Here is a 25,054-nt window from a genome sequence, read left to right as displayed (position 1 = left end):
CTTAAGGAATCTAGACACCGTCGGATGAGAGAAAACGGAGCGGCCATCCCCACCCGGGTGAAAGGTGGAGATAGCCGCCAGGTGGACCCGCAGGGACGATATCGCCAGGCCCTGTTGCTTAAGGGACCAAATATAGTCCAAAATATTGGCCACCGAAACTTCCATCGGGAGGAGACCCTTCTCCACGCACCAACAGGAGAAACGCTTCCACTTGGCCGAGTACGTCGCTCTAGTGGAAGGCTTCCTGCTGCCCAAGAGTACCTCATGTACCGGGGTGGAGCAGCGCAACTCGGAACTGGTCAGCCACGCAGGAGCCATGCTGCTAGGTGCAGCGACTGGAGGTCCGGGTGACAGAGTTCCGTGGTCCTGAGTGATCAGGTCCGGGTGAAGGGGCAGGGGAACTGGGTCGGCTATGGCCAGGTCCAGCAACATGGGGTACCAATGTAGCCCCGGCGTGGCCCAGGCAACCATGATCACGCGGGCCCTGTCCCTGCGCACCTTCAGAAGGACCTTGTGGACCAGCGGGAACGGGGGGAATGCGTAGAACAAGAGGGTCGTCCACGGAATAAGGAAGGCGTCCGCTATAGACCCGGGTTCCCGGCCCTGAAAGGAGCAGAATGCCTGGCATTTCCTGTTCCCCCTGGACGCGAAGAGGTCCATGCGGGGACAACCCCACCTCTGGAAAACCGAGAGGGCGACGTCCGGGTGGAGGGACCACTCGTGCGAGAGGAAAGATCTGCTCAGGCAGTCCGCCAGCGTGTTCCGTACTCCGGGGAGGAAGGAAGCCGTGAGGTGAATGGAGTGGGCTATACAAAAGTCCCAGAGTCGCATCGCCTCGTGACATAGGGGAGAGGATCTGGTTCCACCCTGCTTGTTGATATAGTACATGGTCGTCGTGTTGTCGGTAAATACCGCGACACAACGACCCCGAAGCTGGTGACAGAACGTTTGACAAGCAAGGCGGACCGCTCTCAACTCCCGCATGTTGATATGTAGCTCCACCTCCTGTGGGGACCACAGGCCCTGTGTCCTCAGGGTTCCCAGGTGGGCCCCCCAGCCGAGATCTGAGGCATCCGTCATTAGGGACACCGAGGGCTGGGGTGGGTGGAATGGGAGCCCCGCACACACGACGGACTGGTCTAGCCACCAACTGAGAGAATCCAACACCCCCTGGGGGATTGTGATCAGCATGTCTAGTGACTGCCTTGCCGGCCGGTAATGTGCGATGAGCCAAGACTGGAGGGGCCTCATGCGGAACCGTGCATACCCACACGTGCAGGCTCCCATATGGCCTAACAGGGTTAGGCATGTCCGTATCGATGTCAGGGGGGCTGCCCACAAGCGCTGAACGATCGCCGACAACGACTGGAACCTGGGCAACGGCAGAAGGGCCCTGGCCACGGTGGAGTCCAGGACGGCCCCAATGAACTCCACCCTCTGCGAGGGGAGCAGGGTGGACTTGTCCACGTTGATCATGAGGCCCAAGGTAGCAAACAGGCCGGTGATCCTGCGGACGTGGCTGCGGACCTGCAGCTCCGACGTGCCCCGAATTAACCAATCGTCGAGGTAAGGGAACACGTGAATGCGACTGCGCTGAAGATGTGCCACAACGACAGCCATGCATTTTGTGAATACCCTCGGAGCCGCAGAAAGGCCAAATGGGAGGACCGCAAATTGGTAGTGATGGTGGTCAACCACGAACCGAAGGAAACGTCTGTGGTGTGGCCATATGGCAATATGAAAATAAGCGTCCTGCATGTCGAGGGCAGCATACCAGTCTCCAGGATCCAGGGATGGGATAATGGTCCCCAGGGATACCATGCGGAACTTCAACTTTACTAGATATTTGTTGAGCTCTCGCAGGTCGAGGATAGGCCTGAGGCCTCCCTTGGCCTTGGGGATCAGAAAGTAGCAGGAATAAAACCCCTTGCCTCTCTCGTTCTCCGGAACCGCCTCTATAGCTCCTTTGTCGAGGAGCGTCTCTACCTCCTGGCGGAGGAATTGCTCGTGAGAGGGGTCCCTGAAGAGGGACGAGGGTGGGGGGGCGGGAGGGAGGAAAAGATACAAACTGCAGACGGTATCCCGTCTGCACCGTGCGTAAGACCCAGCGGTCGGATGTTATCCGGGACCACGCCTGGAGGAAAAACGAAAGGCGGTTGGAAAACGGGGGGGAAGGATCCATGGGGGATACTGGTATTACGCCCTCGGGCGCACCTTCAAAACGAAGGTTTGGGTCCAGGTGGGGCTTTAGAGGAGCTTTGGTTTTGCCCCCCTTGATTGCCCGACGGCCTGCGCCTGCCATTTCTGCCGCGGAGCCTATTAAGGTCCTGCCGCTGGCGGAACTGGGGGTACGGCCGACGCTGCTGCTGTTGCTGCGGCCGGAAGGGTCTGCGTTGCGTCCCAGGCGTGTGCATACCAAGGGAGCGCATAATGACCCGATTGTCCTTAAGACTTTTCAGTCTGGGGTCTGTCTTCTCCGAGAACAGGCCCTGGCCTTCGAACGGGAGGTCCTGGATGGTGTATTGGCGCTCCGGTGGAAGGCCAAAAACCTGAAGCCAGGAGATGCGGCGCATCGTCACCCCCGAGGCGAGGGTACGGGCAGCAGAGTCTGCAGCGTCCAAGGAGGCCTGCAACGAGGTTCATGCAACCTTCTTGCCCTCGTCAAGAATCGCCACAAATTCTTGACGTGCCTCTTGTGGCAGCAGCTCTTTGAACTTATCTGCTGCCACCCAAGAGTTAAATGCGTAGCGGCTAAGAAGGGCTTGCTGATTGGAAACCCTGAGCTGAAGGGCCCCAGCCGAATAAACCTTGCGGCCGAGGAGGTCCATACGCCTGGCCTCCTTGGATTTGGGGGCTGGGGCTTCCTGCCCATGACGCTCCCTCTCGTTCACCGACTGTACCACCAGGGAGCATGGTGTCGGGTGAATATGGAGGTACTCATAGCCCTTGGAGGGGGCCATGTACTTCCTTTCGACGCCCCGTGCAGTAGGGGGAATGGAGGCCGCCGATTGCCAGATCGTATTGGCGTTGGCCTGGATCGTCCGAATGAAGGGTAGGGCGACCCTGGTGGGAGCATCGGAGGAGAGGATGCTGACGACGGGGTCCTCGATCTCAAGAGACCTCCTCAGCTTGCAGGCTCAGATTCTGTGCTACGCGCCTGAGGAGGTCTTGATGTGCCCTGAGATCTAGCGGAGGAGGGCTATTAGAGGAAGTGCCAGCCACCGCCTCATCGGGAGAAGACGATGAGGAGACCCCCGGCAAGAGAGTGTCCAGCGGGGGGTCCGCCTCAGCCCTCGCCTCTGGCTCAGGAGGAAGATCAGGGTCCTGTTGCTTTGACCCGTCCTCCCCGTCCGGGGAGGGACGGGGGCGAGACAACGACGCCTCCGGTGCCCTGTGCTCTGCCGTTGCAGGCCTAGGAGGAAGCTGTTGGGGGCCCTGGGCTTGATGGTACGCCCATGGTGTCCAGAACCCCCACTGCTGCGGACCCTGGTCCTGTTGCGGAGGGTCTTGAAAAAGGGCCGCTTGTCTGTCAGTGCCCAGCGCATATACACTGTCTGCCTGCGATGACACCGATGGCTGTCTGGAAGGCCATGGAGGGGCCGACCGCGGCTGGTAAGAATCTCCGCGTCCTGGCGCCGAAGATGTTCTCGGTGCCGGGGACCGGTACCGGGAGTCATACCGGTGCCGGGATCGGGACCAGGGTCTGTCTTGGACTCGGTGCCGGGATCGGGACCGGTACTGGCCGCTGACTCGGTGCCGGGACCGGGACCTGCCACCGACGCGGTGTCGGGAGGTCGACCGGGACCGGGACCTGCCACCAGCTCGGTGCCGGGAGGTCGACCGGTGCGCTGATCGACAGCGGGACTGGCTCCTAAAGTCCCGGTATCGGTGGCTGGAACCAGACCGTGACCGTCTGGAGGCCGATCGGTGCCGCGAGTACGACCGGTACCGCCGAGGGGAGCTGTGCCGGGATTGCGAGCGGCGGCGGGATCTTGAGCGACCAAGGTGTCGGGACCTCGACAGCGAGCGTGAGTCCCGAGACGGCGCTGTCATCATAGGTTTGCCCCTGGACGCTACCCGCACCAGAGGTACCGGGGGTGGAGGCTGAGTTGACTCAGTCAGGGCAATGAGGTCCCATGCCGAGGCGAAGGTCTCCGGCATCGATGGGACCAATAGCTCAACCCCAGATCTTATGGGGGAGCTCGGCGGGACCGGACTCGACGGACCCTCCGGGCCCGGAGTCGACGGTGCCGGTAGCGCCGCGGCAGATGTCGGTGCCGGGCGCTCCACTCGAGTCTGCCTGGATGGAGTTGCAGACTTCGAGAGCCTTGCTTCTGCACCCGGTGCCGGGGAAGGTCGGTGCCGGGGAGTCTTTCCGGTGCCGGCGCGATCCGGTGCCAGTGTCGAGATGACGGCCTGCGAAGCTGCCGGGTCGAGTGCCGCTTCCATGAGGAGAGTCCTAAGTCTCTGGTCTCTCTCCTTCTTTGTTTTAGGCTTAAAAGCCTTACAAATGCGGCACTTGTCCGATCTGTGCGATTCCCCCAGGCACTTTAGACACGCGTCGTGAGGGTCGCTGGTCGGCATCGGCTTCTTACAGGCCGCACATTGCTTGAAGCCCGGCGAACCAGGCATGAGCCCGGTGCCGGGTGCCGGGAAGGGCTACGGCCCAAACCGGCTAACAAAATCTACAATATTATTTACACTATTAACTATATAACTAACTACACTTAACTACTAATTACAACTATCAACCGTAGAATAAGGAGAGCTAGGGACGTGGAGGACAGCTATGCCGCGCTCCACAGTTCCAACGACCGACACGGCGGTAAGAAGGAACTGAGGATCGGGTGGGCTGGCAGGGGTATATATCAGGTGCCATGGCGGCGCCACTCTAGGGGGCGACCTGCCGGCCCACTGGAGTTGCTAGGGTAAAAAGTTTCCGACAAACGTGCACGCGCAGCGCGCACACCTAACTGGAATGGATGTGAGCAATCACTCGAAGAAGAACCACCATTTTTCAGCCAGAGCCTCCCAGCATAGCAATGCTGTTCTCATTTCCATGCTTTTGAAAACTTCCTGAAGAAAGGTTACTAAAGCAGTAGAAGTTTTAGTTGGGAAAGCTATCTAATATCTATCTTTTCTAATAGCAATCTGCAAGGGATACATTTAAAAACACATTAGTTGTGTTCAGAGATGTTATTAAATTAAGAGCAGCAAAGAGTCTTGTGGCACCTTAATAGACTAACAGACGTATTGGAGCATGAGCTTTCGTGGGTGAATACCCACTTCGCCATATTCACCCACGAAAACTCATGCCACAGGACTCTTTGCTGCTTTTACAGATCCAGACTAACACGGCTACCCCTCTGATATTAAGAGAACACCACACACCCGTTATGACTGAGAAGTAATACAAAGGAGTCTAGACAATAAAATGAAAGTTATTTAATGGAAGGGTGTGATGGAGCAGGGCGGATTTGATCTGGGAATGTTGCCGGGGAGTTACATTGGGGATGAGAAGGAAACTATCTGAGCTGTAACCTGAGCCAGGAGCGGGGTGGGGAGAAATCACACCTTCTGCCTGGGAGACTGAACAAAGGAGAGGAGGAACAGAGGGGAGGGGGGAGAAAGCAGCTGGAGGAACTTTTTAGTTTCAGTTTGGGCTGGGTAGTGCAACACAGGGAACCCCAAGCTGGGGTCTAAGCTCCCTGAACCCCCAGAAGGACTTGATTGAGGGGTCCTGGTTGTGCCTACAAGCTCTGCTGTACACTGCGTTCCTATTGTCCAATAAACCTTCCGTTTTACTGGCTGGCTGAGAGTCACAGCGAATCCCAGGAAGAGGGGTTCAGGGCCCTGACTCCCCGACACTCCGTGACGAAGGGGAAAGGAGGGGAAGCAACACAAGACTTTAGGACAATATTGGACCACAAGATACATATGAATTTGCGAAGTAATGTGGAAACAAAAAATAGCCCTGTGTAATTTTGGGCTGCAGAAGCATTTTGTCTTGGGGCAAGGTGGAAGAGGTCCTTTCTCCATATAGCTCTTGTACTGCTACTAGGCACCAGAAAAATCCCTCCAGTTGGAAAGAGTACAGAGAAGAACAAATTACGAGGGGGCTGAAGAGATTGATTTATGAGGAAAGATAGCATGCATTATATATATATATATATATAGGTCAACTGCTTGAGAGATGACAAAAGGAGGCGTGAGCCAGAGTGACATCGTTCTTCGACTACGAGAAAGGGACCAAGACACTTTCTACGTTGGATCATATGAACTGGAACCATAAACTCCCTGAACATTAAATCTCACCAAATGAGGGTCAATCCATCCTCATCATCATATCCACTCATTAAACTCCACACCTGAACACAGTCACTTTATGAACTTCATACTCTCACATCTCAATGTCTGTACTTTGACCCATCAAACTTTTGCCCCCAATCGGGGATATGACAGATTATGTATTCCTTATGCCATCCGATCGCAAATCAAACCTTGCACCCTCAATAATCTATATGTTATTCCCTGATAACCAGAAACTTCTATGCTTACACTCTGTACCATTCACTTTTTTTTTAAACATCTTAATAAATTTTTTAAATTTGAAGGGTAGAAAGAACCAAGGAGAGAGATTGTTTGGCATAATACAGTGGGATAACTGGGGACAACGGATTGAAATTAACAATAGAATCATTTAGGCTGAATGTCAGGATAAGCTTCATGACAACACAATCTACTAGACTGATATAATTTCCCCAGTGAAGCAGTGGAAGCCACTTCACATGGCATGTTTAAAACAAGTCTGAACAAAACAATAGGAACTGTTCAGTAGAAAGAGAGACTTGTTGACCTAACAAGAGGCTTTCTGAGAAGTTCATCATCATCATCGTCACCACCACCACCACCGTATTCTCCCTCTTGGATCTCAAGCCTCTAAATGCATGACTTGAAGCTGGGAGCCAAGGGTTAAGTGCTATTCACGGAGAAAGAAGTTACAGGGGAGTAAATTATCCCCTCCCTAAAGATACCAGATTAACTAGACTGGTTTGCACTAGGAATAAGGTCAGAGACTTGAGATCCAGGGATAAGGTGACTCTTTGAAGAAACAGAATGACAGGTTAGTTATACCTCTTCCACTTGCAGAGCCTCAGAACTACAGTCTACTCATTTTCTTCGGCCTTGTCTACACTACAGAGTTGCAGCGCTGGTGAGGGGGTTACAGCGCTGCAACTTAGGATGTGTACACACCTGCACAGCACGGCCAGCACTGCAACTCCCTGTTTGCAGTGCTGGCCGTACACCCGGTTGAGCCTCGGGTGTAGAGGATCCAGCACTGGATCACCAGCGCTTGTCATCAGGTGTAGACACTCACCAGCGTTTTTGTTGACCTCCGTGGCATAAGCAGGTATCCCAGCATACCTGAAGAAGCCTCTCTGGTAATCAAGCAAACTCCACTGCCCTGGGCTCACCTGACCCCTCCTTTAAATGCCCCGGGAATTTTAAAAATCCCCTTCCTGTTTGCTCAGCCAGGTGTGGAGTGCAATTAATCTATCAATCACTCAGCGATCATGCCTCCACGCACCAAACGAGCCCCAGCATGGACCAATGCAGAGCTGCAGGACCTCATTAGTGTTTGGGGAGAGGAGGCTGTGCAAACACAGATGCGCTCCAGAAGGAGAAATTATGATACGTATGGGCAGATATCGCAGTCTTTGATGAGAAGGGGCCATGAACGGGACGCCTTGCAGTGCAGGGTAAAAATTAAAGAGCTGAGGAGTGCTTACTGCAAAGCTCGTGAGGGAAATCGCCGCTCAGGAGCTGCCCCCACAACCTGACGGTTTTACAAGGAGCTGGATGCCATACTTGGGTGTGACCCCACTGCAAATCCTAGGAGCACGATGGAGAGTTCAGAGCAGGGAGAAGTGGGGGAGTTTGTAGAGGACGGAGACAGTGAGGCTACTGGCGTGGAGGGAGACACCCCGGAGTCCCAGGAGGCATGCAGCCAGGAGCTCTTCTCAAGCCCGGAGGAGGCTAGCCAGTCGCAGCAGCTGGAAGTTGATGTTGAGGAGGAAGCTGAGGATCGTGCTCGGGGTAAGTAGATTTCTATGTTTTGGGAGAGGAGGATTTTGGTTATGGCTGCCTGCATGCATGCCTAAACGTGGAATAGCCCATTGATTTGCTCTATCACGTCTCTGTAATCTGCCTCGGTAATCTCTTGAAATGTTGCTGCAAGAGCGTTTGCAATTTGCTTTCTCAAATTGATAGGGAGAGCCACCGTGGTCCCTGTCCTGGTCAGGCTAACTCGTCCGATCCACTGTGCAGCGAGGGGTGGGGGGACCATGGCTGCACACAGGCAAGCTGCATAGGGGCCAGGGCGGTATCCACATTCCTGTAGAAGACCCTCCCTCTCTTCCCAGGTAACACGCAGCAATGATATGTCTGGCAGTAGGAAACCCTGTGGAGAGTTTAGGGATAATTGACTGCAGGGTGCCAGGTTCACGTTTCCCCAGCCCATGGCGCTCTGTTTTTAACTGCCCCCCCCTTCCCAGCACGTAGGCAGCCATGCGGTGCGCTCCTGTGTTCCCGACCCCCCCATCCAAGCAGGCATCCAGCCCCGCGGTGTGCTCCCGTGTTCCCAACCCCCCTTCCAAGCAGGCATCCAGCCCCGCGGTGTGCTCCCGTGTTCCCCACCCCCCTTCCAAGCAGGCATCCAGCCCCGCGGTGTGCTCCCATGTTCCCCACACCCCTTCCAAGCAAGCATCCAGCCCCGCGGTGTGCTCCCCACACCCCTTCCAAGCAGGCATCCAGCCCCGCGGTGTGCTCCCGTGTTCCCCACACCCCTTCCAAGCAGGCATCCAGCCCCGCGGTGTGCTCCCGTGTTCCCCACCCCCCTTCCAAGCAGGCCTCCAGCCCCGCGGTGTGCTCCCGTGTTCCCCACCCCCCTTCCAAGCAGGCCTCCAGCCCCGCGGTGTGCTCCTGTGTTCCCCACCCCCCTTCCAAGCAGGCCTCCAGCCCCGCGGTGTGCTCCTGTGTTCCCCACCCCCCTTCCAAGCAGGCATCCAGCCATGTGGTGTGCTCCGGTGTTCCCCGTCCCCCCCTCCAAGCAGGCATCCAGCCCCGCGTTCCCCCCCCCCCCGTCACCAGCAGGACGGCGTGAACGCGGACCAAAGAAAACCCCCCCCAAGCAGCTAGCTCACCACCTTCCAATTCACTACTGTCCCCTCTTCAGGACACCAGCTACCTCCTGTACCCATTGCTGATAAACCTCAGTGACCCACTGGTCAATTCCCACTCCCAAGGGGAAATCGGGGCAAAACCACTCACCCCATTGCTTGCCATGACTTAGCTTGCCTGCCCTCTCTGTGTTATGTGAGGTATGTGAGAAGGATGCTACCAAAACTCTAAAAAGTCCTTCACCAAGTGATAATAAACAATGTAGCCTCTGTGTATTACATGTTTCTATCTCTCTTTTTTCTAGTGACCTTGACTACTGCAGCCGGATCACCGGCCTCACGTAGGTTGCAGAACTTGAGATGGAATCCTAGAAAATCAAAAGAGGAATTGATTAAATCTGTTATGAGCCACTACAACAGAGAAAGTAGGAAGACAGAGGAATGGAGAGAGAAGACCTATGAATGGAGAAGCAGTGTACATGAATGGAGAAAGACTGTACATGAATGGAGAAAGAGTGTACATGAATGGAGGCAAACAGAAAGCAGGAGAAAGGAATTGTCTGCCAAAAAAAAACACAAAGCAGATGATAAGCCTCCTGGCTCGCCAAACTGAGTCTTTCGAGTCTATTGTAGCCATGCAGACAAATATGTACCGTGGTAACCCACAGCCCTCCCAAAGCCCTCTTCCTTGTTCCCCAGTATTTCCACAAAACAACTTTCTCCAGCAGCCAGTTCCTTATTATCCCCAGCTGCCCCCAACACCTGTAAGATCACCTACCAGCCCTGATAACTCTAATTCTTACCCTGTTCACTCCACCCTCATTATTCTGCAGCATAGTAATCCTGAAGTGCAGCAGACATTGAATATTGATCAAAATAGGATATATTAAAACCTGTAAATGTACAGTCCACCACCCCTACCCCCTTGCCTGTTATGTACTGTATGTTGAATAAAGTTTTTTTTTTCCTATTTCTTTCACTACGTTTTATTGTTGCTGGAAGTGGTAAATATTATACACCAAGGTAAAGCAAAGCACATCAAATACATCAAACATTACTGTTGGCTCTCAGCATCAAATTGCTCCCTTAAAGCATCCCTAATCCTTGAAGCCATATCCTGGGCCTCCCTATTAGCCCTGCTCTCTGGCTGAGCAAACTCATCCTCCAGGCGTCGAACCTCGGAGGTCCATTCCTCACTGAATCTTTCACCCTTCCCTTCACAAATATTATGGAGGGTACAGCACGCGGATATAACAGCGGTGATGCTGCTTTCCACCAAATCTAGCTTCCCATAAAGACAGCGCCAGCGAGCTTTCAAACGGCCAAAAGCACACTCCACAGTCATTCTGCACCGGCTCAGCCTGTAGTTGAACCAGGTCCTTGCTCCTGTCAAGCTTCCCTGTATATGGTTTCATGAGCCATGGCATTAAGGGGTAAGCGGGGTCTCCAAGGATCACAGTGGGCATTTCGACATCCCCTACTGTGATCTTGCGGTCTGGGAAAAAAGTCCCGGCCCTCAGCCTCCTGAACAGGGCACTGTTCCGAAAGATGCGTGCATCGTGCACCTTTCCAGGCCATCCTGAGTAAATGTCAGTGAAACGCTCACGGTGATCCACAAGCGCTTGCAGAACCACGGAGAAATACCCCTTGCGATTAACATACTCTGATGCCAGGTGGGGTGGTGACAGAATAGGAATATGCGTCCCATCTATTGCACCTCCACAGTTAGGGAACCCCATTTCTGCAAAGCTATCCACAATGTCCTGCACGTTCCCAAGAGTCACGGTTCTTCTTAGCAGGGTGCGATTAATGGCTGTGCAAACTTGCATCAGCACCATTCCAACGGTGGACTTTCCCACTCCAAACTGGTTCGCCACCGATCGGTAGCTGTCTGGAGTTGCCAGATTCCAGATTGCAATAGCCACCCGCTTCTCCACTGGCAGGGCAGCTCTCAATCTCGTGTCCCTGCGCCGCAGGGTAGGTGCGAGCTCAGCACACAGTGCCATGAAAGTGGCTTTTCTCATCCGAAAGTTCTGCAGCCACTGCTCGTCATCCCAGGATTGCAGGATGATTTGATCCCACCATTGGGTGCTGGTTTCCCGAGCCCAAACGCGCCGGTCCACGGAGCTGAGCACGTCTGTTACTGCCACAAGCAATTTACTGTCTTCACAGTGAGGCGATTCAATATCATCGTCTGACTCCTCACTGGCACTGTCACTCTCACTGTCACTCATTTTGCAGCTGAAGGAATAGCTCCACTGCCATGCGTGATGTGCTGGCAACATTCATCAATAAGGTCGTCAGCTGCTCAGGATCCATTTATAACAAAAATTGCAGAAAAAGCGCTGTACAATCACAATGCTGCCACACTGCTCGGAATGTGTAGCAAAGCACCACGGGGCGTTGGAACAGGAAGCAGAAAGACAAATCACACTTCCTTCCCCTTCCCACAAGCCACAGCGCCAAAATGGGACGAGGTGCTCTGTGGGATAGCTGCCCACAATGCACCACTCCCAACAGCGCTGCAAGTACTGTTGAATGTGGCCACACTGCAGCGCTAGTTGCTGTAAGTGTGGCCACTCTGCAGCGCTGGCCCTATACAGCTGTTCTAACACAGCTGTAACTACCAGCGCTGCAAAACCGTAAGTGTAGACATACCCTTCCAGGGGCTCCAAATCAAGCCCAGGACTCCTCGGGGCAGGGTGGTCAGAAGGACAATGCCAAGGGGAGCAGAAGAAAGTCCTAACTATCTTTTACATCTCCCTTCATCACCTCTGCAAGAGCTGGAAGTGCCCGGCAATTGCATAACGACTGGGACAACAGAACCTGTTACCTTGGATGGCCTGTGATCTTGTTTGCTGTTATTGGCTCAGTGACTGTTTTAATACCCCGCTCTTCCTACTACCTTCTCTCATATGGTTTCATGTAAATGAGCACATGCCCCTCTGGCCCCATTCTGTTACCTCTCCCTGTCTTCCATCTCCAGGGCACCTCCTAAGCCACATCACCTCCCTCCAAGCAATCCCACTCTTCTGCATCCTCCCACCTCCTTCACTCCTAATATCTATGTCCTTCCATGCCCCCTTCAACTTCTTTTCGCATGGTGCAGAGCCATCCACTGAAGGCTATGGGAGCACACAGACTTATCACCCTCACTTGCTCTCCCTTCTTATTGTTCATTACAGCCCTCACTTGTCTTTAGACAGTAAATTCTTCAAGGAAGGGAATCACATCTTCCTGGGAGCCTGGACACATCTAGCACAATGGAGGCCCAAGAGTCGCCTGTGGCCACTATTGTAAGAAGAATCATTTGTAACTACTAGGAACTATAGTGATGTCCAGAGACAGACAGACAGACAGCTGTTTCATCTGGCTGGAAACAAGAACAGCATGGTTATTCTGGGCATTGGAAAATGGACTCTGGCTGAAAAAATGGAGGTTCTCACAGCCACCCAGATCATCATGCATAGCCGTATCCTGGACTTCCCAGGACCCAAATACACTCCCCTCAATGCTAGAGCATTCATGTGCCAGAAAAATAAAATATGGTGGGCTGAGAAAGAGGAGTGTGCCCACACCTGGTAGGACTTTCATTTTATCCTATCCTGTGCAGTCCTGTGCTGTAACTCATTGGAAAAGGCAGAGTTTGTACTCCTCCTCTTGACTTGAGAAGTTCTCCACTCTTCCAGTCTGGAAGTTTAATTTGCCTGAGCACATCCCACCCTTTCTGTACTGTTCAGCTTCCAGGTCACATTCCAAGATGAGAACGAAGTGGCGAAAGTACACCAGGATTAGAGCCCAGCTCTTCAGTGTCAGAGGACTGTTAGAATTAAAATAATGGGTCTTATGAACTAATTTAGTTCACTAGTCAGTGTAGTGAAAATGAGTCAGACATGGCCTAGCACAGTGGCTCTCTGCCCTCCCATATTACTGTACACTTTTCAGGAGTCTGATATGTCTTGCATACCCCCAAATCTCACTTCACTTAAAAACTACTTGCTTACAAAATCAGATATAAAAATACAAAAAAATAGCGTCACAAAACACTATTAATGAAAAATTGCTTATGTTCTCATTTTTACCATATATTTATAAAATAAATCTTTTAGAATATAAATATTGTACTTGCGCTTCAGTATATGGTATATTGAGCAGTATAAACAAGTTGTTGTCGATATGAAATTTTAGTTTTTACTGACTTTGCTAGCGCTTTTTAGGTAGTCTGTTATAGTACTAGGCAAATATCTAGATGAGTTGATGTACCTTTTAGAAGACCTCTGTGTAGCCCAAGGGTACATGTATCCCTGGTCAAGAAACACTGGCCTAGCATAAGGCCACCACTTGTGAACAAACTCATTTAACCAGACAATTGGCATAACCAATCCAGGTCCAGTACTGTGATAGTAGAGGGTGCTAAAGGTTATAACTGACACACTGGCAAAGCTGTGGCAATGGGGGACATCCGCATAGCATCACTCTTCACTATGCCTAGCTCAAACCAATTTTATTAATCTCTCATTCACGAGCACTAGATAAACACATGCACAAAACAAAAAACCCTAGAGTTAAATCAAAAATACAAGACTGGAATGAGAACTGCTTTGTCCTTTGGATGCTGCTGGGTTTCTGGACTAGAAAGAGGAAGATTAGGAAAGAGACTTGAGAAAGCAGTCCAGTATCAGAGGGGTAGCCGTGTTAGTCTGGATCTGTAAAAGCAGCAAAGAATCCTGTGGCACCTTATAGACTAACAGATGTTTTGCAGCATGAGCTTTCGTGGGTGAATACCCACTTCGTCAGATGCATTTGATGAATGCATCTGACGAAGTGGGTATTCACCCTCGAAAGCTCATGCTCCAAAATGTCTGTTAGGGTATGGCTACATCTGGAATTTCAAAGCGCTGCCGCGGCAGCGCTTTGAAGTGTGAGTGTAGTCAGAGCAGCAGCGCTGGGAGAGAGCTCTCCCAGCGCTGCATGTAAACCACATCCCTTACGGGTGTAGCGTGCAGCGCTGGGAGCCGCGCTCCCAGCGCTGCTGCCCTGATTACACTGACGCTTTACAGCGCTGTATCTTGCAGCGCCCAGGGGGGTGTTTTTTCACACCCCAGTTGCAGCGCTGTAAAGTGTGAGTGTAGCCAAGGCCTTAGTCTATAAGGTGCCACAGGATTCTTTGCTGCTTTTTGAGAAAGCAGATGTATGCGGGGGAAGTTCTATATTTTTTTCAAAACAAGAAACTGTCTTTATAAATAGGAGTACTTGTGGCACCTTAGAGAACAACAAATTTATTTCAGCATAAGCTTTCACGGGCTACAGCTCACTTCTTCGGATGCAAGCTGTAGCTCACAAAAGCTTATGCTGAAATAAATGTGCTAGTCTCTAAGGTGCCACAAGTACTCCAGTTCTTTTTGCGGATACAGACTAACACGGCTGCTACTCTGAAACCTGTCTTTATAAACGTAACTATTTTCTGTATTGTGTGGTGTGGAATTATGCACAGGAAATTGCACTAGGAGTTGCACACAGCAGTTCTGCAGGGGAACAACTATAGAAGCTCTCAAGGTAGCTGGTCTCCAATTTGGAACAAAGGTTTCACTTTGAGGCTAAGCTTTCAATGAGACGTGAGATTTTAACAGGTGATACTCCTGCATGGGATGGCATGGAATTTGATGCACTTGGGAAAAAACAACTACTTCTTCAGACAAGAAAGAGATTCTTATGCAAATCCAGCTCATTCAGACCCCGAGGGTTGCTGAACTATAGCAAAAGTCTTATGGCAGCATATCTGAGTAATTCCCTGTTATCCCTATTCCAGGGCTGCAGTGATAAGGCCTATGGACATCATTGCTACAACCTTCTTGTGTTTCTCTTAAAACTAGGTCAACGTACTGTGTCATCTGCTATATCGTTTTGGGACAAATAGACTACTATCCAATGGATGGTATAAGGACAGTGGTCCAAATTCATTCTTGGTGTAACTATTTAATATGTCTTTGGAGTTACATCACATGTTAATTGGGCACAAATAGGACCAAGTAATTTTAAAGATACAAATACTTGCTTTTCACTACTCTTGCTACTGCATAACAAATGCAAAAGGAAGCTTTGATTGCTTTTTGCCTCCATTCTGTCTAAACCTGCATGAGTGCAGAAGATAATTTAGTTAGTTACTCATAGAAACAGAACATTAGAAATAAAACGTGTTGTGTGAGAACTCTGTGGGCTAATGTACATGAACCTCTAATAGTGACAGAAATATTTCATGGTGGATGAATGTTTAGTTATTCTCCATGCTAAGCACAGTTCTTACTTCTACTCCATCATCTCTGAGGGGAGATAAACCGCTGTCTGTGATTAGTCAAATCTCATTGAATGCTCTGACATAGGAAATTCTACTCATTCAACCCAAAGACAAACCTATCTATAGTCTCAAGAATGTAATTTGCAGGATTGGAGTAGTCCTACAAGTTGCCTTAGAAAATTTACTACTAGGCTGAAATTGCATGGTTCTATCTGAAAAAAAGAGGGACACTCTGAAATGGTGACAGGTTTCAGAGTAGTAGCTGTGTTAGTCTGTATCAACAAAAAAAAAAAATGAGGAGTCCTTGTGGCACCTTAGAGACTAACAAATTTATTTGAGCGTAAGCTCTAGTGGGCTGGAACCCACTTCATCAGATACATGGAGTGGAAAATACAGAAGCAGGTATAAATATACGAAAAGATGTGAGTTGCCTTACCAAGAGTGACGTCAGCCTAATGAGACAATTCAATTGACAGCAGGATACCAAGAGAGGAAAAGACTTTTGAAGTGGTAATGAGAGTGGCCCATTTCAGACAGTTGACAAGAAGAAGATGTGAGTAACAGTAGGGAGAAATTAGTATTGGGGAAATGGAAAGCAAAAAAAACCAACCAAAAAAACAAACAAAAAAAACCCTCAAGAGACATTCAAGTTTAGGGGCCAAGCTGATCCAGCTTTAAAATATTGTCATGTGGTGAGGGAAGTACTCTGAACTCTGGAAAAAAAAAAGAATCTAAATCCTCTATACTTCTCTATTCTCTTCTCTCATGACAAGTGTGATATCCACCCCACAATAGCTGTAGGACAATTTCATTCCCTCTGTAGCAGCAACTAACTCCACACTAAACCCAGAGCTGGCCTTGTAATGGAATGTTAAACTGTATCACAATGTTCAGCCACTAGGTAGTGTGGGGTGTAAAATACCATATTGAAATAAGGAATAGAAGCAAGCTCTGTGGCTGGTCCATACCAACAGGCCAGTACTCACCGGCACTGGGGCATAAATGAGAAAATTCAAAAGACACCACATGCTTGAACAATCCCCTTTAAACGAGAGGCAAAGCAGCACATTTTCATGGGAGGGCGGGGGGGTCTCAACTTGTAAAGCTTTTTAAAGAAAAAAGTGGAGAGGGGAAGAATGCTTCAAAATACTTTTAAATATAGTGCTTCCGTCTTTTCAAAAGGGACTTTGGGGCATGTGGGGACAAGAAAGCTTGCCCCCCTTCCATCACTGGGGGAAATGCCCATCCCCCACCTCTTCATAGGGGCCAACAAGTGCATCTCTTAAGAAGTCAGGAGAATGAAGAGCCAGAAGAATCCCTAGTCTAATAAGCAGAACTAAGTCAGTGTCAATAAAAGGAATTCGAGTGTCCTCTTTAAAAGCAAGAAAACAAAGAGAGTGAGAAATACAAAAGACAGAGATGCCTTAAGCTTGAGCAAATTCATCTTCCTTTCCCCACGATTTAGAGCAGCCATATTTCTGCACGAGTTGAACTGCACTGAAGTTACCTGCAGCCAGCCAAATGAGTGCTGCCTGTCTGTCTTATTAAATTACGTAGGCGTCAAGAAATACGTTCTGAGCTAAGATGCTTCCCTAGTTTTTTGTTACTGAAATATCATAAATACTAAAAAAAAGACAAAACACAATTCCTAGGATTTAGCCTATTTCGGGAGGTGGGGGCAGAAGTTAACATTCCTCTTTCTGAAAATCCCTGGTCCCAGTGCAAAGACACTGTGGACTGGAATTTGATACAGCGAAAAGCAGTCAGAGCAATTTTGACTCATTCTTGCTCTTGCTCTAGACCAGAGAAAATGTCAGACTGCACATCCTGATGCACTGAGTATCTAGCATTCTTAATCAAGTGTACACATCACCACTCAAAGTTCCTTTTTCTACTTGACTGCCCTGCATATTAAATAGGGTCTAGGGACCCTCCCAACAGCTCTACTGTTAACTAAACACTAGGGCTGTCAAGCGATTACAAAAATTAATCATGATTAATTGTGTGATTAATCGCACTGTTATTAATGGAATACCATTTATTTAAATATTTTGGGGAGTTTTCTGCATTTTCAAATGTATTTATTTCAATTATAACAGAATATGAAGGAAGTGTACAGTGCTCACTTTCTTTTTTATTAGACATTTGCACTGAAAAAAAATAGTATTTTTCAATTCCACTAATACAAGTACTGCAATGCAATCTCTGTCACGTAAGTTGAACTTATGAATATAGAATTATGAACAAAAAAACTACATTAAAAATAAAACAATGTAAAACTTTAGAGCCTACAAGTCCATTCAGTCCTATTTCTTGTTCAGCCAATGGCTCAAACAAGCTTGTTTACATTTGCAGGAGATAATGCTGCCCACTCCTTGTTCTCACTTTCAGGTGACATTGTGAACAGGTATTTGTCTGGCACTCTTGTAGCTGTCATCGCAAGATATTTCCATGCCAGATGCGCTAAAGATTCATATGTCCCTTTATGCTTCATCCACCATTCCAGAGGACATGCGTCCATGCTGATGATGGGTTCTACTTGATAACGATCCAAAGCGGTACAGACTGATGCGTATTCATTATCATCAGAGTTAGATGCCACCAGCAGAAGGTTGATTTTCTTTTTTGGTGGTTCGGGTTCTGTAGTTTCTGCATCAGAAATTACTCTTAAGATTTCTGAAAGCATGCGCCACACCTCATCCTTCTCAGATTTTGGGAGGCACTTCAGATTCTTAAACCTTGGGAAGAGTGTGGTAGCTATCTTTAGAAATCTCACAGTGGTACCTTCTTTGCGTTTTGTCAAATCTGCAGTGAAAGTGTTCTTAAACAACACGTGCTGGGTCATCATCCGAGACGGCTATAACATAAAATATATGGCAGAATGTGGGTAAAACAAGAGCTGGAAACACACAATTCTTCGCCAAGGAGTTCAGTCAAATTTAACTAACACCTTATTTTTTTAATGAGTGTCATCAGCATGAAAGCATGTCCTCTGGAATGGTGGACGAAGCATGAGGGGACATATTAACGTTTAACATACCTGGCACATAAATACTTCGCAATTCCAGCTACAAAAGTCCCATGCAAACACCTGTTCTCACTTTCTGGGGACATTGTAAGAAAGAAATGGGCAGAATTATCTCCTGTAAATGTAAACAAATTTGTTTGTCTTAGCGACTGGCTGACCAAGTAGTAGGACTGAGTGAACTTGTAAGCTACAAAGTTTTACATTGTTTTGTTTTTGAGTGATGTTATGTAACAAAAAACTACATTTGTAAATTGCACTTCCAGGATAAAGAGATTGCACTACAGTACTTGCATGAGGTGAATTGGATCGTTATCAAGTAGAACCCATCATCAGCATGGACGCATGTCCTCTGGAATGGTGGATGAAGCATAAAGGGACATATGAATCTTTAGCGCATCTGGCATGGAAATATCTTGCGATGACAGCTACAAGAGTGCCAGACAAATACCTGTTCACAATGTCACCTGAAAGTGAGAACAAGGAGTGGGCAGCATTATCTCCTGCAAATGTAAACAAGCTTGTTTGAGCCATTGGCTGAACAAGAAATAGGACTGAATGGACTTGTAGGCTCTAAAGTTTTACATTGTTTTATTTTTAATGTAGTTTTTTTGTTCATAATTCTATATTCATAAGTTCAACTTACGTTTTTTTACAGAGCAAATATTTGTAATGAAAATATAAAGTGAGCAATGTACACTTTGTATTCTTTGTTGTAACTGAAATCAATATATTTGAAAATATAGAAAAAATCCAAAAATAGTTAATAAATTTCAGTTGGTATTCTATTGTTTAACAGTGAGATTAAAACTGCAAATAATCAATTTTTTATTGTGACTAATTTTTTTGAGTTAATCGCATTACTTTACTGCGATTAACTGATAGACCTACTAAGCACTACTAATAACTTCTGCTGCAGAATGTTGCAATGTCTGTACAGCCTTAGTTAGGATACCATTAGAATTCTGTACTCTTGACCAGGATTCGTAATTCTTTATACTCTTATCAAAGCCAGCTGGATTCAGAATGCCTGAGTGCATGTAGACTTGGATTTTATACATTCCTGTGCATTGAAAGCTTTTATTTTCTGTAGAAAAAGCCATCTCAATGAAGATCCCACAAGAAAATGAATCAATGATGTATGTTACTAGGTGTAGCAGAAGAGGATAGATTTATAAAGCTACAGTCTTGTCCTCTCCCTCCTAAACGCATTCTGTACCTTCTTCCTGGTTTTAAACGAGAAGCTATGCATGCGTCATGCAGAACTAGAACCGGTCATCCATGTTATAATAAGGAGAAAGACATAGAACAGCTGTAAAAAATAAATAAAGCATCAAGTGCCACCACATGGTGTTTCTGGCAGACTGTCACAAATGATCAGTGGATCATGACCAACCAGGGTGCTCCATCTGCACTAAGATGTCCCCTAGAGCTATCAGATCCAGAGAAGCACCAGTAGGACTCCAATTACGAATGCATGTATGGCCCGATTACACTGTCCACTGGTCTAGCCACTCTGCTCCCCTTAAAAAAAGAAACACGCAACAGACCACAGTCACATGACTCAAGGTAATAACCTCAGTATTGCCAAGCCAAAACCATTCCAAAAAGTCAGATCAGGCACCTCAAAAAGTCATGAGATTTAAAAAAAGGTGGGATTCTTTTTATGAATCCTCTGGTTCTCAAGCCTTTAAAGGGTTATGTTTACAAGCTTTTCTCTGCAACCAGGAGGGCTAAGAACTTGCTTTTTATTTCAAATGCAAGCTGAGACTCTCACATGATCACCTGACTCCAGGAGCTAGGGCTTTAAGAAAAACTGCCAAAGCTTGGGAGACTAGAGATGCAAATCCCAGCAACTGTCTGCACTTTCACCAGCAGCCTCTGCTACCAAGATAAGCCCTCTCAAGTCTACCATGGGACCCCCTAAGCAACTGGAAATAAATGCAGAGGCCCAGGGAGACAGATCTTTGAGCTACTCTGAATTTACTCCAACACACTAAGGGCTTGTCTACACTGCCAAGTTGTCAACAAAACTTTTGTCTTTCACGGGTACTTAAAAAAAGCCTCCTCCCTCCCGCCCCCGGAAAGATAAAAGTTTTGCCACGGCAAGTGGCAGTGTGAACGCGGCTTTGTTCACAGGAGCGCTCTCCTCCTGACAAAGCGAACGCCACTCATGGGGCTGTAAGTATTTTGTTGGCGAAAGTGCTGACAAAGTGCCGATAAAGAGCATTTACACACACCAACATTTAGTGACAATGACGCAGCCTTGTCATTAAAAGCTGCGTGGTTTAGACAAGCCCCCAGGGCTTGTCTATGCTACCAAAGTCGATGCAAGTTACGCTGCTCAGCCATGCCCAGAGCTACGCAAGTTACATAACTTAAAGTGGTATCCATGAAGCTCTCCCAGCAGCATAGCACATTTTCACCAAACCACGGCACCAATATGATCTACGTTGTAGTGTAGCGTAGACTTGCCTTAAATGTGCACATGCAACTACAGACTAATTGTTTGTTGTGGTGGTGACTTATGTAGTTTTCTACAGCAGGTCCTCCATGTTATAAAAAAGGACAAAAAACAGCTCAACAGCTGTAAAAAGAAAGAAGCCATCAGGTGCCATCCACATGATGGGTCTGGCACATGGCAGATCCATGGGATTTGTCAGCTTTATCCAACTACAAACACCTACCAATATTCAGCCAGTAAGAAGCATTGACAAGCTAAAATGCTTTGAGTCACTGTAGCAGTGACTCCTATTGGCAGGTATCAGAGGGGTAGTCGCGTTAGTCTGGATCTATAAAAGCAGCAAAGAGTCCTGTGGCACCTTATAGACTAACAGAGGTATTGGAGCATGAGTTTTCATGGGTCTGTTAGTCTATAAGGTGCCACAGGACACGCTGCTCCTATTGGCAGGTTTCAGTGGGAAAGCATTGCTTCAGAGGGGAAACTTGGTTTCGGCTGTCTCCTGGTGAATGATGCTGCAGGACAGAACCAATGCAGGAAGGAACACTGACACCAGCCAGAGGCCTTCTCCTACACTGTATCAGCAAGAACACACCTCTTTGGGAGATAGAGATTTAAAGAGAAGAAAGAAACACTGTCCATCACAAAGCGATTTGTCCTCAGCTGTACAGATTCCTGGTATCCCAATGAGCACTTAAGAGGCAAGTAGGTCACACAGAGAAGACAGAAGCTCCCTCAAAAAGGAAAAACATATACTGCTAACAGCTTCTTTGAATCAAGTTCCCTGTATTAAGATTTTAAAGTAGTTTAACCTTCTGTCCTGCCCTTGTCTAAGCTAAGGCAATTTGCACCAGTGCCAACCCCATCTAACACTGGTGCAGTGCATCTACACAGAGGCTTTGCCCTGGTGCATCCACACTGGCATATGCACACAGCAGCACAGACACACAGACCTTTCAATTCTGTAACAGTTCTGGAGCAAGAAGTTTTCCACTCAGCATCCTATTTTACCCACCTTTTCTGTCTTGTTCCATGACTCGCCACTGTCACTGGTAGCTTTTGATATGGAACCTTATCAAATGCCTTTTGCAAATTTAAGCACCTCCTTCCACTGAATTTCCCTAATTTGACCTGGCAGGATTATCTTCACAGAACTGCAGCAGGTTAGTTAAAAATGACTTCAGTGCCCAATTCTCCATTGACTAGCCCCTAACAGACTCCTGCTTTTCCAGGTGATCTCTCTCCAGCCCCTACACGAGTTTCTAAGATTCACCCACAACAGTGAGCTCTGTTCTATAGCTTCAAGGTTTCAGTCTTGGCTTTGGAGTTGTATTGTCCTTTCCTCCCAAAGCCAACAAGAGTTTAGGTTCTAGTGTCCGAATAAGACTGAACTATTCACATGTGTGACAAAGTTCCTCCTCTACCATGGTGGGTCCTGCGCTTATTGGCAGATTTGCTCGCCTCACAGATTCTCCCTGTGGGTCGGGAAACAGCCCAGAGACCTTCCCCCCTCTGGTAGAAGACACTGTCCAGGTCAATTCCTCCTGTATCTGATCAGGAGTTGGGAGGTTTGGGGGGGAACCCGGGCTCGCTGTCTACTCCGGGTTCCAGCCCACGGCCCTGAGGACTACAGCTGTCTAGAGTGCCTCCTGGTACAGTTGAGCGACAGCTACAACTCCCTGGGCTACTTTCACATGGCCTCCTCCCAACACCTTCTTTATCCTTACCACTGGACCTTCCTCCTGATGTCTGGTAATGCTTGTACTTCTCAGTCCTCCAGCAGTATGTCTACTCACTCTCAGCTTCTTGCACGCCTCTTGCTCCCAGTTCCTCACACGCACTTCCTCTCCTCTGGCTCCTTGGCTCCCCCTGGCCTGACTGGAGTGAGCACTTTTATAGCATCAGAGGGGCCTTAGAGTCAGGTGCTTAACAGCCTCACCTGACTAAGCAGGTTAATTGCAATCAGGTGTTCTCATTAGCCTGGAGCAGCCCCTGCTCTGGGCACTCAGGGAACAGAAAACTGCTTATCCAGTGGCTAGTATGTCTCCCTTCTCCTACTCTGCTGTTCCCAACTGGCCTGGGTCTATCACACACGCTTAATCCCTTGGAAAAAAACCTTCACATTTATTTGATCCAGACCAGGTGCTGTGTCAGTGAAATGTACAGAGCTCTTTTTAACCACATCAGTATACCAGTAACATCAATAACCATGAAGGCCCTTGTCTTCACAAGAGATTTGCTTGGACTTCAGCCATCAGCGAGCAGCACGGGTGCAAACCTGCATTGCAGGGAGAGTAAATCACTATGAGCCGCACTTTGCACCAGTGCAGATTATCTTGGTTTTAAACAGAAGTAAACTGCCTGGGTACAAACAGCAGCCTTGCCTGTTTACACTAGAGCAGAGGTCCCCAACACAATGCCTGCAGGCGCCACAGCCCCGCGGGGGCATCTAAATGCACCCGCGTCCTGGCCGGTGGTTGAGCATCTGTCACGGAGTCCCCGGGCGATGCTCCGGAACTGCTCCCCACCAAGCCAGTCAGGACTTTGGGGAGCCTCCTCTCCCTTGGAGCAGACTTGTTCAGGGCAAGAAGCTCACACATCTTCACCTCCTGGGTCTCTCCTTGGAGCATTCAGCATCCTCTGCCCCTCCGTGCGCTTCCCACAGCGAGTCCACCCCAGCGGGGTCCTGGGGAAGCCACCGGGTCCTGCACCCGCACTTTGCAGTCAGATGTGACTCTTAGCCAGCCAGTAAAACAGAGGTTTATTCAATGACAGGAACAGGGTCTAAAACAGAGCTTGTAGGTACAGAGAACCGGACCCCTCGGCCGGGTCCATTCTGGGGGTCAGTGAGCCAGACCCCCAGGTCTGCCCTCCACCCTTGACCCCAGCCAGCTCCAGACTCACAATCCCCCCAGCCCCTCCTCTCTGCTCAGCCCCCTTCCCAGGCCAGGAGGTCACCTGATCCCTTTGTCTCCAACACCTTCAGCTGGCACCTTTGCAGAGGAGGGGCCCAGGCCATCAGTTGCTAGGAGACAGAGTGTCAGGCATTTAGGGGCACTGGCCCTTTGCTCTGCCAGATACTTAAGAACTGCCATGGGGACACTGAGGCACCAACACAGTATTCAGAGAAAACATTAAGAACTTTCCCAGTTCGTCACAGCATCCACTGAAATGCTACCAAATTTCAGGGGCATTTCGGCAGATGCTCGACCGCCGCCACAGTCCTTCGTCTGGTGCCCGTCAGATGAAAAGGTTGGGGACCACTGCACTAGAGGTTTGCGCTGATGCAGCTACACTGGTGGCTAGCTACGTTCTCCTACCATTTTTGAAAAATCCATGCTTGACTTTAGCATCTTTCCACTCTCTCTGCATCCAGAATACAAATACTGCAATTATTTGACAACTCTTTCATTTGTTCTGTGTTTGTACAGCACCTAGCACAACTGGGTCCAGGTGCATGACTAGGCCTCCTAAGCACTGTGGCAATAAATAATAAATCCCACCAATTTAAGTTCTGTGCTCCCCACTTCAAGGGTTTCAACCTGCACAATGCTGAGCACATACCTGTGGGGCGGGTCCAAGCCTGAGTCAAATCAGGACTCAGGTTCAAACCCTATTGCTGCAGCATACACACCGCCCCACAGGATGCGTGCTCGGGCAATTTGCCAAAAGTATCCCACAAGCAGAGTTTATTTGTTCTCCAGGCAGTCAGGTCTTTCCACACATGCACCATGAACAAAGGGCTAGAGCGGCCACATTCTGGAATATGGGTGGTTGGATTCAGCCCAGCCCCAGAGCACCCACAGGGAAAAGTTAGCGGATGCTCGGCACCCACCGACAGCCAAGCTTCCCTGCCCACCTCCTCCCCCCCGCACCCAAGCTCACCGCATTCCCACTCCTCTCCCTCCCTCCCAGCGCTTCCTGCACCCCACCCCCACCTAACAGCTGTTTGGCAGCACTTAGGACTTTCCTGTAGGGAAGGGAAGGAGCAGGGACGTGGCGTGCTCAGGGGTGGAGGTGAAGGGATGGGGACTTCGGAGAAGGGGTGGGATGGGGGCAGGGCGAAGATGGTGCAAAGGCGGGAAGAAGCGGGT

The 25,054-nt window shown here is 49.1% G+C and overlaps 1 protein-coding gene across 3 annotated transcripts in view; it reads right to left on the bottom strand.

The window, feature by feature from the left end:
* Positions 1-25,054, bottom strand: part of RAB11FIP3 (RAB11 family interacting protein 3) — a 214,908-nt gene that overhangs the window by 93,927 nt on the left and 95,927 nt on the right. The gene's annotated exons all lie outside the window — the stretch shown is intronic.

This window comes from Gopherus flavomarginatus, chromosome 9 (assembly GCF_025201925.1).
Source record: "Gopherus flavomarginatus isolate rGopFla2 chromosome 9, rGopFla2.mat.asm, whole genome shotgun sequence".
Classification (NCBI taxonomy): domain Eukaryota; kingdom Metazoa; phylum Chordata; order Testudines; family Testudinidae; genus Gopherus; species Gopherus flavomarginatus.
The sequence above is the reverse complement of the archived record's forward strand: the minus strand, read 5'-3'. Positions and strand labels throughout refer to the sequence as shown.